Source organism: Dipteris shenzhenensis, chromosome 14 (genome assembly GCF_047967505.1).
Source record: "Dipteris shenzhenensis isolate YYH24624 ecotype China chromosome 14, Dip_SZ_1.0, whole genome shotgun sequence".
NCBI lineage: Eukaryota > Viridiplantae > Streptophyta > Polypodiopsida > Gleicheniales > Dipteridaceae > Dipteris > Dipteris shenzhenensis.
In genome coordinates, this window is record NC_141609.1 from 55,331,365 (window position 1) to 55,343,977 (window position 12,613).

The following is a 12,613-nucleotide window of genomic DNA, read 5'->3' on the forward strand; positions in this document are numbered from 1 at the left end:
GGGACAAGTTGACAGCTAACTTGCTATACACTAGTCACTAGAATAACTAGTTGAGACTGCACCATGTTGACAATGAATGTACCGACATCAATTAAATGGTCAAGAACAGACTAATATGTTATGCACACGATACCTTTACCGTTAACAAGAATATCATCTAAAAGAACGATGATCAATCTGTATGCGAAATGTAATTCATCATCCGTTGGAAAGTACCCCATCCATGTGATAAGAGTCTCTATCCCATATTGATAATGTGATTTTGATGTCAAACCTATTTGGCCCGAATCTCTATTGAAGTTCCCTATCCAATATCCCTCGCTCTCTCCTCTATTCCACTTATTCTCCCATAATTGAGTCCCCCTTTTGTTTAATCTAAGAGCGTATGAAGAGAGTTCTTGGTGAGGGAGGCACATCATCTTTTTCTCTATGGGTCAACGCAACATCAATAGTTGTGAAAGGTGAACCATTTGATGGCGCCACCCCTTTTGTCTCAGATAATGTCATACATTGTTATGTACCTTGGGTAACTAACCAGATGGAGAATATGAGGGCATCATTCATATCAATTATGAACATAGTGGCCTTTTTCATTGTGAAAGTCAATCTTGATGGGCCGCCAACTAACCAGATCATTGTTGCAGAAACTGCGAGGACCGTGCAACATTGAGAATGAAGCAGTTGAAGAACTAGCATAGTTCATTGGCAGTTCTTGGTTTCTCTTTGTTTTCTTAAACACAATCATTGGTTTATATTAGCTAACTTGGTGGAAGAGTTTGTCAATGAAGGCATTGTCATGTACGTTGCCAAAACATTTCATACGTGTGTGCAAGGCATGCGTTAGGAGCATTTAATTGACAAAGTGAGGATCCTACTCTCCTAGTCACTAAGACAACATCCTAATACAACACTAATCTACGGAGGATGCAACCTAAGTGCAAGCATGATGAAGAGAGTGCTCATGACATGTATCTCAAGTCAATTAGGTTCCAAGATAGATTAACTTGGACTCATAAAGAGAATCGTGAGATAGTGCAAAGTGCTTGATTGATATTCCTTCAAATGAACCTTCCTTTTATAGGTGAGGGTACTTACATCCATTTGCTTGCTCACATGTGGGATATCTCCTCCATGCCATGTGGCAGCTTACCCTTTGCTCATACCTTTGCTCTACAAGTGCTCATGGCACCACAACTCTCAACACGTCCCCTTGGTGCCATGATTCTTTGGCTACTGCAAGATGGTCAGATGTGAGTTACATTCCATCACCTCCCCTTAGTGCTTGCATTGCTACTTAAGGTGGTCAAGCGTGGTTTTTTTTTTTTTACATGTCAATACCTCCCCTGGGTGCTTTCATAGCTACTCTCAGGTGGTCAGGCTTGATTTACAAAACATAGGCAAGGTTGGCAAGGTTTTTGCTTTTCAATACATTCCATTGATGTCACATTTTGGCTCATGGCTTGATGATGACTCCACGTAGTTGACTTGTTGATTCTTCAATCTGCAATCTTCTTTCTTGTGTCCGAGCTTCTTGCAATGGTGACACTTTGGTTTGTTCTTCAATCTGCAGTCACTTTGATAGTGACCCATCCTTCCGCAATGGTAGCATTTCACTGATGTTTTACTGAATAGTGCTTGTTCTTCATTATAGCTGTTGTGTGTTGATGTCGATGTTGATGTCGATGCCTTCAACTCTCTTTCTTTTTCGAGAAGAGAGGATACACATTCTTCAAACTTTGGATCTGGCAAATTCTTCAAAGTGGTTGTCAATGCACTATACTCTGCAGGCATGCTTTTAAGGAGAATTGCAAGTGCATCTTTCTCTCCTACTTTTGCATTTATGCCCTCTAGTTGAGTCATAATGCTTTTGATTTTGTTGACAAATTGTGCCATGGATTCATTGAAGCCCATTGCATACCATAGAATTCAATCTTAAGATGGATTTCTTGGTTTGTGGCTTTTGTACCAAACACTGTGTTCAACTCATCCCATGCATCCTTGGCATGATCCTTAGAGTCTATATGATGAATTATGTTTGGACCCAAGTGCAATCCAATGAGTGATAGTGCTGCTTCATCTTTTTCCTTCCAAGCATCATTTTGTGCAGTGGGTATATCTTCTTTTACAATCTTCCAAAGCTTTTGGTGCATCAGAAGATATCTCATTTGTGTAGACCATGTGTGAAATCCATCCCCGGTAAACTTCTCAACAGTTGGAGTGCGGATTGCCATTGCAAAGGTCTTACCAGTTTGATGATACTTTCAAATCTGGCAGTGTCTAATTGCATACAGAAAATCTGAGTTGACAGGTGCGTAGAGCTCGAAAAGACGATCACTTTTCCTTTTTGGAGCGTGTGCAAATTCTTCCTGGATTGCAAGTTATGGCTTGTTGAAGCTTTTGTGAAGAAGAGGGCCTTTGATGATGTGGCACATAGATTCACATGCTGCTTACAATATGCTGCTTACAAACTGTGCTTAGCAGGGGCTGTGTGCTTAGGTGGCAGTTAGCTAACCCTGAAATTAAACCTAACCATGGTTTAGTGTGAGTTGCTTGACCAATGACCAAACCAATTAACCCATGGTTGCTTGGAGCTAACCCAGGTCAAAACTTATCTGCCACGTGTCAAAATGTGGTGAACCTTAGAGAAGAAAGAGAAAATAGATATGCAGCTTCTCTGAAGCGAGGATGCGATGGAGAGCCGGGAAGATCTGAAGCGACGACGCAGTGGAGAGGTCACTTGCTGGTCGTCAGAGGTGCTAGGAGCCAGAGCTGGTCGCTGAAGCATGTTGGCTGCTTGAAGAAGCTCATCCGTAGAGCTTTGTAGAGGCTACTCTGTGAGTCGCGTATGGCGCTGGCTGGTGGAGTGTTGTGGCAGAGAGCCGTGAGGGGCTGATTCTGAGAGCTCTTGCAAGGCTCGATGGAGATCGCGGCTGGTGGAGCGGCTGTTGACGCTAGTCGTGGAGAACTCGGTGGTCGAGTAGTTGGAGGCGTCGTTGGAGCTTGATGGAGCACTCAGAATTTTTCTGTTAGCTAGAGCAAGCCGGGCTAAAGTCCACGCTGCATAGCTAGCCTCCTTGCATGCGTGCTCTGCGTGAGAGCTTCTTTGCTTGATTCATTGGCTTCGCCTCAATTACATAGAAAACCGCGATGTGTCCTCACTCTCACTTGCTCCATCAATTCCGTCTTCAACACAGAGTCATCATGTTTGCTTCTTCTCTTGACGTAGGTTGCTATACACAACTCATGTGTGCCATGCACGCTCTCTCCCTCGCTCTTGGCTTCTGGAGCTGCTGAGGCGTTGGAGCAGCTGAGATCTGGCTGTCGCTTCTTTGCTCAGGGTCTGAAGCTTTGACTATTGCATGCCACTTGTGGGAGTTTGCAAGAGCCGTGGAGCTCGTTCGTTCAAGAGGCTTGTTTATTGCAGCCACACTCAGAGAAGGGAGAGCCAAGCTCTCTGATAACTCACAATACTCACAATAGAATGCTCATGAACCACTCACATTCTCTCATACTCCACCAAAATTAAACAAGGATAATCTCTCTCTCTCTCTTAAAGAGCTCAACGGAAATATGGACGGAAATTTGTTTTTCAGTCTAAAACTAAAACTAAAACTAACCTAAGAGAAAACATGTGCTTCTAAGGCAACCTACAACTAATCTAGGAGACTAGACCTAAGCTCTGATACCATGACAAAGTGAGGATCCTACTCTCCTAGTCACTAAGACAACATCCTAATACAACACTAATCTACGGAGGATGCAACCTAAGTGCAAGCATGATGAAGAGAGTGCTCATGACATGTATCTCAAGTCAATTAGGTTCCAAGATAGATTAACTTGGACTCATAAAGAGAATCTTGAGATAGTGCAAAGTGCTTGATTGATATTCCTTCAAATGAACCTCCCTTTTATAGGTGAGGGTACTTACATCCATTTGCTTGCTCACATGTGGGATATCTCCTCCATGCCATGTGGCAGCTTACCCTTTGCTCATACCTTTGCTCTACAAGTGCTCATGGCACCACAACTCTCAACATTGATTTCACAATGTTGGGGGCAGTTCCTGAAGGAAATCTACAAACCAAATTACACAATGCATTCACACGCCAAGTCTCTCAATTAGGCTACATGAAGAAGGTACAACACCCTTGCTAGGCACAAGCTTCCAATGTTTAAGAAAATACACTTACAATAACCTTAACTTCTTTTGTTGCAAGCAGTAGGTGTTTTACATTTCATCTGCCTCAACAAACCTCTTGTTGAGTATCATTTCGATGCTTGTGGTAGTGCTCGAGTGAGCTGGGACCCTGTGCGGCTGTACTGCTACAGTTGTGACTATGTTGATAACATTTCACAAGTGCCTTGTTTAAGGTTGTGTTGTCCTACGTGACGGTACCCAAGTTGCTATTCAAGTTCGTGGCCCCCATGTGAATGAGGTACTTGGACTTCATTTTCCATTCTTGGAGTTCCACATTGGCAGTGTCGTTGTGACGCAGTCCATGTTGCTTGAGAAAAGGCCCACCACAGGAGAATTCATAGTTAACAATTCAAGTTTTGTAACTACGTTCACATAGAGTGCATAGTTGAGACACAGTTGCCACATGCTTTACCGTTGTACATGCCCCTGCTATTCCAAATGCCGCCCAACCTACTTCATCTGTCCCCATTCTGAACATTTTTCGTTCTCTCATTTCATTGCATTGTACATATGTTTGCCCTCACTTGTACAGTGTGTACTCAAAACAAAGCATACGAGTTTGCTTCCATTGTAAACATCTTCATCTCTTGATTTATATATACACTTTGTGTGATACAAAGTCCACTTCTTTACTTGCAAGTATAGCGTATGGACACAATGTGCTAGCAATATACATACACGTTACTTTCCACAATTTTGATGCCATAACCTTAAAATTTGTATTGAGACATGCATTTTCTTTTTGCGACACAACAAAGCATTGCAAGTAGAGGATCCTAGCAGTTCTTGTAAAGTAAGAAACAAAGCCAGTCGTCCTCTTCATGGGTTCAAAAATTGACGAGCTCTCACAATGCTAAATGGAATGAAAAAATAATTAAGGAGAGATTGATTTACTTGCTTGCTTGATAGCTTTGTATCCTATATACACCTACAACAAAACGTTTGCCATGCTTCAAGAAAATGTCGTAAGGTTCGATGACAATCACAACACACTATTGTGCACGGTACAACTCCCACATGAAGATGGCCGCAATAAGGTTGTTCCAAAGGATGCTAGTCTTCAGTTGCCTTACGACACTTTACGACGTTTTTGGCCATTCTTTCTCTGTCCTCATATACGATGGTCAATCAGTTACCTAGGCAATGGAATTAGACAACCCCCACCAAAAGAAAAGGTGCACATTGCTCATGTCCCGCCACAATTGCTCCACTCATATAGAAAGAAAAGAAGCGTACGTACAACATTTGGACGCAAGATGAGAACGTGTAGTTGATGCAACTTTTGCAGCAACATACAAACTTGCTGGCACAAGTGATTGCAAAGCTTAACAAGGACCACCATTACACCAGCAAACACACTCTTGAAGGAATATGCAATAAGATTTATAAGGTCAAGTCAGCAATGTACCACTCAAACATCATAGATGGGAGAGATAACACATTGGGATGTGTCCAAGCATCACAATTTAACCTCAGAAGAAGTAATGCCTAATTGTTCCTTCAAGGGGTCCAACCCCTTGCAACGGAAGAGAACCACTAATAAAGCGCGAACCACATACCTTGCAAAAATTAGTGACATGCTCTTCCTATGGTTGTTTGACTTTCAAATCAAAGTTGAAACATGTCAATGCGGACCTTCAACTGTTTATGCAAGAAGAAAGCATAATAGTGTCACCACCTCCAAGAAAAATTTATGTGTACTCGCTCTGCTACTACAGCCAAATCTACGTAAACAAGATATTCAGGTTTTCAAAAACAAAGATGCACATGTTGATTCCCCCGAAAAAACATGTCCGCCCTCAACAAAAATGAAGAATGCCTCATTTCCATAAGAATACCTTTTGCACAAATTAGGCAACTGACATATGAAGGACACCTCGGTCTACATGGCAATTTCATCAATGTGTTCACTGACGTCGATAGGGCGCAACGGGTTCTCCCAAGATTTATAACCAATAGTGTGATAGTGATGGTTGCAATCAAGCATCGCTTGTCGTATGACCATAAATACATTAGCGGTTTGGTGCGCCCAACATTGACAATGCACGCACTACAAGAAATGCTCAACAGCCCGCTTTACAAACAAAACAATGTGAAGATTAACACTAACTGGTTAGAGCACATGCGAGAGCTCCATTATAATGAACACAGAAGCCTAAATGTGCCAACAATAGCAAGTGGGTCAATTTTACAGCCTGAGCTCGAAACAGACATGTTGTTCCATGGCATTTTTACAAGTGAGAATAGTCATTGCCCCATCCCAAGGCTTTTCCCCTCTTAGTCTTTTCAAGGAAAAACACTGTAAAGGACTGGCATTTCCAACTTTGTTCTATGGGCATGCTCGTACATATGACATACCAAGCCAAACAAGCTACCAAGACATAGTGAGATTGGAACTATGAAATAAAGATAGAAGATTCGCATGGTCAATCAAAAACTTGTTCTTCAAAACCATGAAAGTGTTGGTACGTAGGTGCTATCATCAACTTGGGTATGCATGTAGAAAGGTCAACTGCAGGGGACAACTCTTCAGGTGAAGACTGCAATAATAGATACAAACATCGAGAAACTATTGCAGTCAAAAAATGGATACCATGACTTTGTTTGTTTACGGACGCTGGCTAACTACAGCCAATGCTTGAGACAAAACCTTTTCGCGATGGTGAGACAACTTGGCCTGCCTACATTCTTTGTCACAGTGTCCGCAGCCAAAAAATAATGGGAACCGCTATTGAAATGCCTTCGTGAACTACAAGAACATGTGCTCACGAAAGACATAGACCAATGTCGCTATAACATCCATGAACTCATCAGGTCAGACCCCATTACAATAGCTCATTACTACGTACATAAATTCAAAGCTTTAAAAGCATTGTTACGCTAAGACAATACTATACTACGACCGATACTGAATTTATTCTTTGCAACTAAGTTCCAAAAGAGAGGCAGTTAGCACGACCACGACTTGCTTTGGATAAGTGGGGCCCCCATTTATGAAAGTTGTGATGACAGCATCCTAGAAGACTTCATTGACACACATCGCAACAGACAGTGTGAAACTTGAAAACACACAAAATGATTTGCAAACCCATAGACACATGAAAACATGCAAAAAAGGGGGAGACAATGTTGGTTTGGGTTCCCAAGGCCGCCAATGTGACAGACAAGAATTTTGGTACCACTACCTGATGAAATCAGTGAACTCAACCACAAGCAAAATTTTAAGATATTGATGCAAGCATTGCAAGAAGAAACAACCACGACATTGGACTTCGATGCATTCCATTAAAAAATGTCTATAACAAAGAACGAATACAAGCTCGCACTGAGAAGCAACATTTTGCAACCTTAAATCTTTATGAAAAGACAACCAAAGGACATCTATACAAACAACTTCAACCCAACTTTGACGGAGTTCTAGGGAGCAAACACCGACGTCCAATTCATTCTGAATCCTCATGGCACAGCCTCTTACTGCACATCCTAAATCACAAAGATTGACAAAGAAACCAACGACACAGTTAAACATGGAATCATACAGAGTCTTCAAGAAGGTGCTCTCGCAGAGGAGCGCATCTATTGGCAATGCAATTTTAAACGTGCAACACATTAGTGCATAGCAAGCCGTGTACCTATGTCTCTCACTCCCACTCACAAGTACGACAAGGGAATTTATGTACATAAACACAAGTTCATCTGAGAAGAAGACACTTTTAAAACGTCATGCACATCGAGAACACCTCCATCCAGAAAGCACTGAAGTCTTCTTCGATGATATAATCACAAAGGACACAAACAGACATCAAAGCCTACAAAATACCTACTTCGCTTCTTTTGTAAGCAATTACACAGTCCAAATGGGAGTATCAAAAAAAGAAAGCACGCAAGAATAATACGATTCAACAATTACAACAATGAAAGACTCAGAAAATCACTATAGGGAACTTTGCTTACTGCACTTACCATTTCATTCCATTGAACACGCATTAACCAATGAGTTTAAAACTTTGAAAGATATGTACAAATATCACCAAGAAAATATTGATGACAACCAAGCACTATTTCAAAGAACTTAATCATATCCATCGATGTTAAGTAACAACAGTACAAACGTTTCCACAAGCTCCACCAATGGAAGACTTGCGAAATCCATGGAAAAGTTCGACCTCGCAAACGAAATGGATCCACATAAAAAAGCAAGCAGCCTCCATACCATTCAACAATGTAAACAAATGGCTTTATGAAACGAATCATATTACGGGATAGTGAGGAAAATGAATATTGAGCAACAACTCATACTAGAAGACATTTTGCTAAAGAAACACATACACCCAAGCAACCAGTTTTGCTAATTCATATCACAACAGATGTCGACCTTCCAAAATCCTTGTTACTAGAGTACACTGGCAAGGCAGCAAGATAGTTGGTGGAAATACGATACATGCAGCCCTTCACGTACCTTTGGTGATAAGCCCATATACAAGCCTTTCGACAAACAAACTTCAAATTCTATTTGCATAGTACAAAAACGTTGAGCTAGTAATGATCGATGAAATTTCACTAGTTGGATTGAACACTTCCCTTGCAGCAAACATGCGCATGCAAGAAATAAAACATAACCATGATAAACCCTTTGGTGGTGTCGATGTCTAGCTTTGCGGATGTATGCCAAGTGATCCCATTGAAAGACTCCTAGATCTTCACTACACAATCAAACACAACATTGATGCTAGGTTCTTTTTCGAGATCACATGTTCACTACTACGAACTACACAACCAATGTGCTAAGAAAACCCAATATTCTTGGAACTGGTTAATAGGATCCATTCAGAAACACAACCTGATACAGACATTGACAATCTAAGCCTTGTCCACTTGAGGGACCAGCCAAACAAAGACAATGTACCACGTTTGTTTTTTATAAACTTTTCAAAGAACAAGCACAATGAATCTGTATTCACCAACCTACCTAGACAGCTACACACACTTATAATAAGTGATGTTAGACAAAGAAGTTGTTGAAAAACAATAGCAATCCCAGGCGACCCTAGGAAAACCTCTGGATTCCACAATGAACTCTACCTTAAACCCGGTATGATCATTGAAATATGTTCAAGAAACCTTGATGTCAACAATGGTATTGTGAATGGTACAGACAACATATTCAAAGATTCTAATACCGAGAAAAATCCATTCCTTGTGTGGCTAGAATGACAACAATGTAGGTGCAAAAGATCAAACACTTGTACACTGACAACAAACCAAGATCATGGACACCAATAGTACAAATTGTTAAAGGTTCCAAGTTGGGAACACCTCAAGAACACAATTCCCGATCCAGCGTGCAGCTACAAGAACAATCCACCGGTCACAAGGCCTAACTATGGAAAAACTTGAATTCAACACTATGGGGATAAAAACACATGGCCTTGTATACACTGCACTATCACGAGTCCGTGACCCAAACAATCTTTACTTCCTATCTAAATTAGAAAACAAACATATTAAAACCAACCCATCTTACAATAACTTTTGAGGTTACAAGCAAACTCCGGCTAGACATTTGAGCAAATGGACTTCATAGAAAACAACAACATCAACCCAACATTGCAAAGCCTAAACACGTGATCTTCACAATTCCACATGAAGCTCAAGAAGCATCCTCAATGCGACTCTCTTATGTTTGCAAGAAACACACACACACACACATACACACAACCAACCAACCCTACCATTGCCACGATTCAACAACATGTCAACATCAAAAGGACTGGGATTGGCCACAAACTACAACAACAAGAGAAGTTGTACATACAAGGATGCGAGTGCCTGCTTTCATTATTACACACAACTTCGAACCAACAAATTGCAATTATTAACATATACAAATCACCAAAAGCATAAATGCAAACATTGATACAAGCTATATAAACAATGTTAGACATGGTGCCACAAACGACGACTACATACATTTTAGGCGACTTCAACATTGCCTACAACTCTACTGCAAGCCCAATGGTTAGCGTCCAATAATTAATGTGTTCTTACAAAATGAGACAATTGATTGTGACACCTATGATAACACATGGAACAACTATCGATCACATATGGACCAACTCAACAGAAACAAACACAAAACACATACGAATTCTGTCTTTTTGGTCGAACTCCTCTTTACTCTACACAACACTAACCACAACTTGATTACTCCTTTATAGGTAGGCCCGATGAAGTTACTTCACCTTGTTTCTTTTTTCTTTCTTTTTGGCAAAAAAGAGAGGGTATATTAATTTATTACTTATAGAACTGGCAAAAAAATCATCACAAAAGCACATACATTGGTCTTCTAAGAAATCCAAAATCAAAATGTATAATTTTATATGTGCAGGCGTATACATGTAAGAAAAATATGCATTGCACTTAACATGAGAACATAGACTTGGCTAGACTTTCTACATGAGAAAGTCTAGCAATCTTTCTAGAGTTTCTTACAATATATAATATGGCCACTTCATTGAACTATTGGTTGTCATTAACTCTACTTATTATGCATTGTAGTCAACATGAGTAACTTCAAAGTAAAACCAAACAACAATTGTAATCCTTAAGCATTACAATTAATAGGAAAAGAAAGATTTGGCTAGAGTTTCTATCATGAGAAAAGGGAAACTTTGCCCATTCAATGAAAGTTTTCTCACAAGATAGTCCTGGGTAAAATTTACTTCTCAATACACTGAATACTCAATAGAATGATGCAATATCATATACCATTTATGAGTCATACAAGTGAATACTAAATACATTGCCAACTATCAAACTATTAAGTACTCTAGACAATGAATCCTCAATACATGTACATGTCAATTTAAATACAATAATCGGCTCTTGTGGGCCCTTGGGTGGTGCATACTTGCTTTCAAGTTAGCTACAAGACTTGCATCCTTCTCAGGAAGCTTTTTAGCATTACTTGGTGTTTTAACCCTTTTTGCCCTACTAGTAGGCATCTATGCAATTGATGGACTAGCCTCAACTGTATTGTTTTGCGTGGTCTTGCGCTTTATCATCAGTACCTTTATCCATTGTCCCATAGTCAACCCATCTATACTGGTCTATGTGAAAGGGCCAAGCATCGAAAGTGCTTATATGGCATGGTGGACTAATGAGAGGGATGTTTCGAAGGAAGATGCCAGGCTAGGTGAAGGTGGATATAGCATGACTAAATGAACCACATTGCAAAAGATGGTGTGAAAATGAATGAGTATTGACCATGGATTGAGTGGTCCCTATAATTTTAGAGTTTCTTCTAATTTGAATGAATTGAGTAGTTCTTCTAATTTTACTTCATTGGGAGGTACTTATAATTTGAGGTGATCTAAATAAAAGCAGATAACTATATAAATCCAATGCTAACTTGAATTACATTTTGCCAAATGAACAGAAGTAACCAAAGATATAGTAATAACAAATCACATGGTTTGGTAACCAAAGATCGAAGTAATAAAAAACTATGATAATGGTGCACGTTTAAGAAGAGAGGGAGAGAAGGATATACATAGTCGATAAGCAACAACAACAATATCCAGATCCATGGAACAATTCACAGCCAAGGGGCTAGTCAAAGTGAGAAAGAGAATGCTCCCCCACTGCTCGTGGAGATGTCTTGGAACTCAAAAGATCTAGCTACTGGCCTTTAGGACAGTGGCTCACACACAATGAATGTGGTGTTGGGGGATGGTTGCATGGCTCACGGAAGGAGGACATGCCTTTGATTGATCCAGTCTTGCCAGCGTATAGGGTCCATGGCCAATAGATCTTTTGCATAGAGATGTATGATGCATTGTCGCCTTCCCATGTTCGCCTGACACCCTAGTGTTTGGGAGACGGTGTCTAACATTACTGCCTAGAACGATTGGGTCGTGCAATCAAGTGATGGGAGGACAGAAAATCACTTTGACGACTACCCCCATGGCCATTTGGCAAGACATACAATGGTGTATGAGAGAGAGAGAGAGAGAGAGAGAGAGAGAGAGAGAGAGAGAGAGAGAGAGAGAGAGAGAGAGAGAGAGAGAGAGATGATATAATTGTATTAAAGTCCTCTTGAGACCCTTCAAGATCTATGGGACTAGTGATCACTATTAACAAATAGACTTGTTATGTTGTTAGTAGTTGTTGGGCTAGCTAGTCCTCGTGCCTTGTTGTAGTGTTCTAAAACTTCCTTTAGATAACTTATAGGCTTTGTAACCGGCTGCTCTAATGGTTTTTTTAGGTTGTCTATGTTACCTTTCTTTGATGTGTGCATAGGCTGGAGAACATGCTACTCATTTTTCACCTTCCATGTGGGGCAAGGTCTTCCACATCTTCCCTTACTAGATCATGTGAGCTGGTTCTCATGTTGCATATAAGATGCCTTTTAAA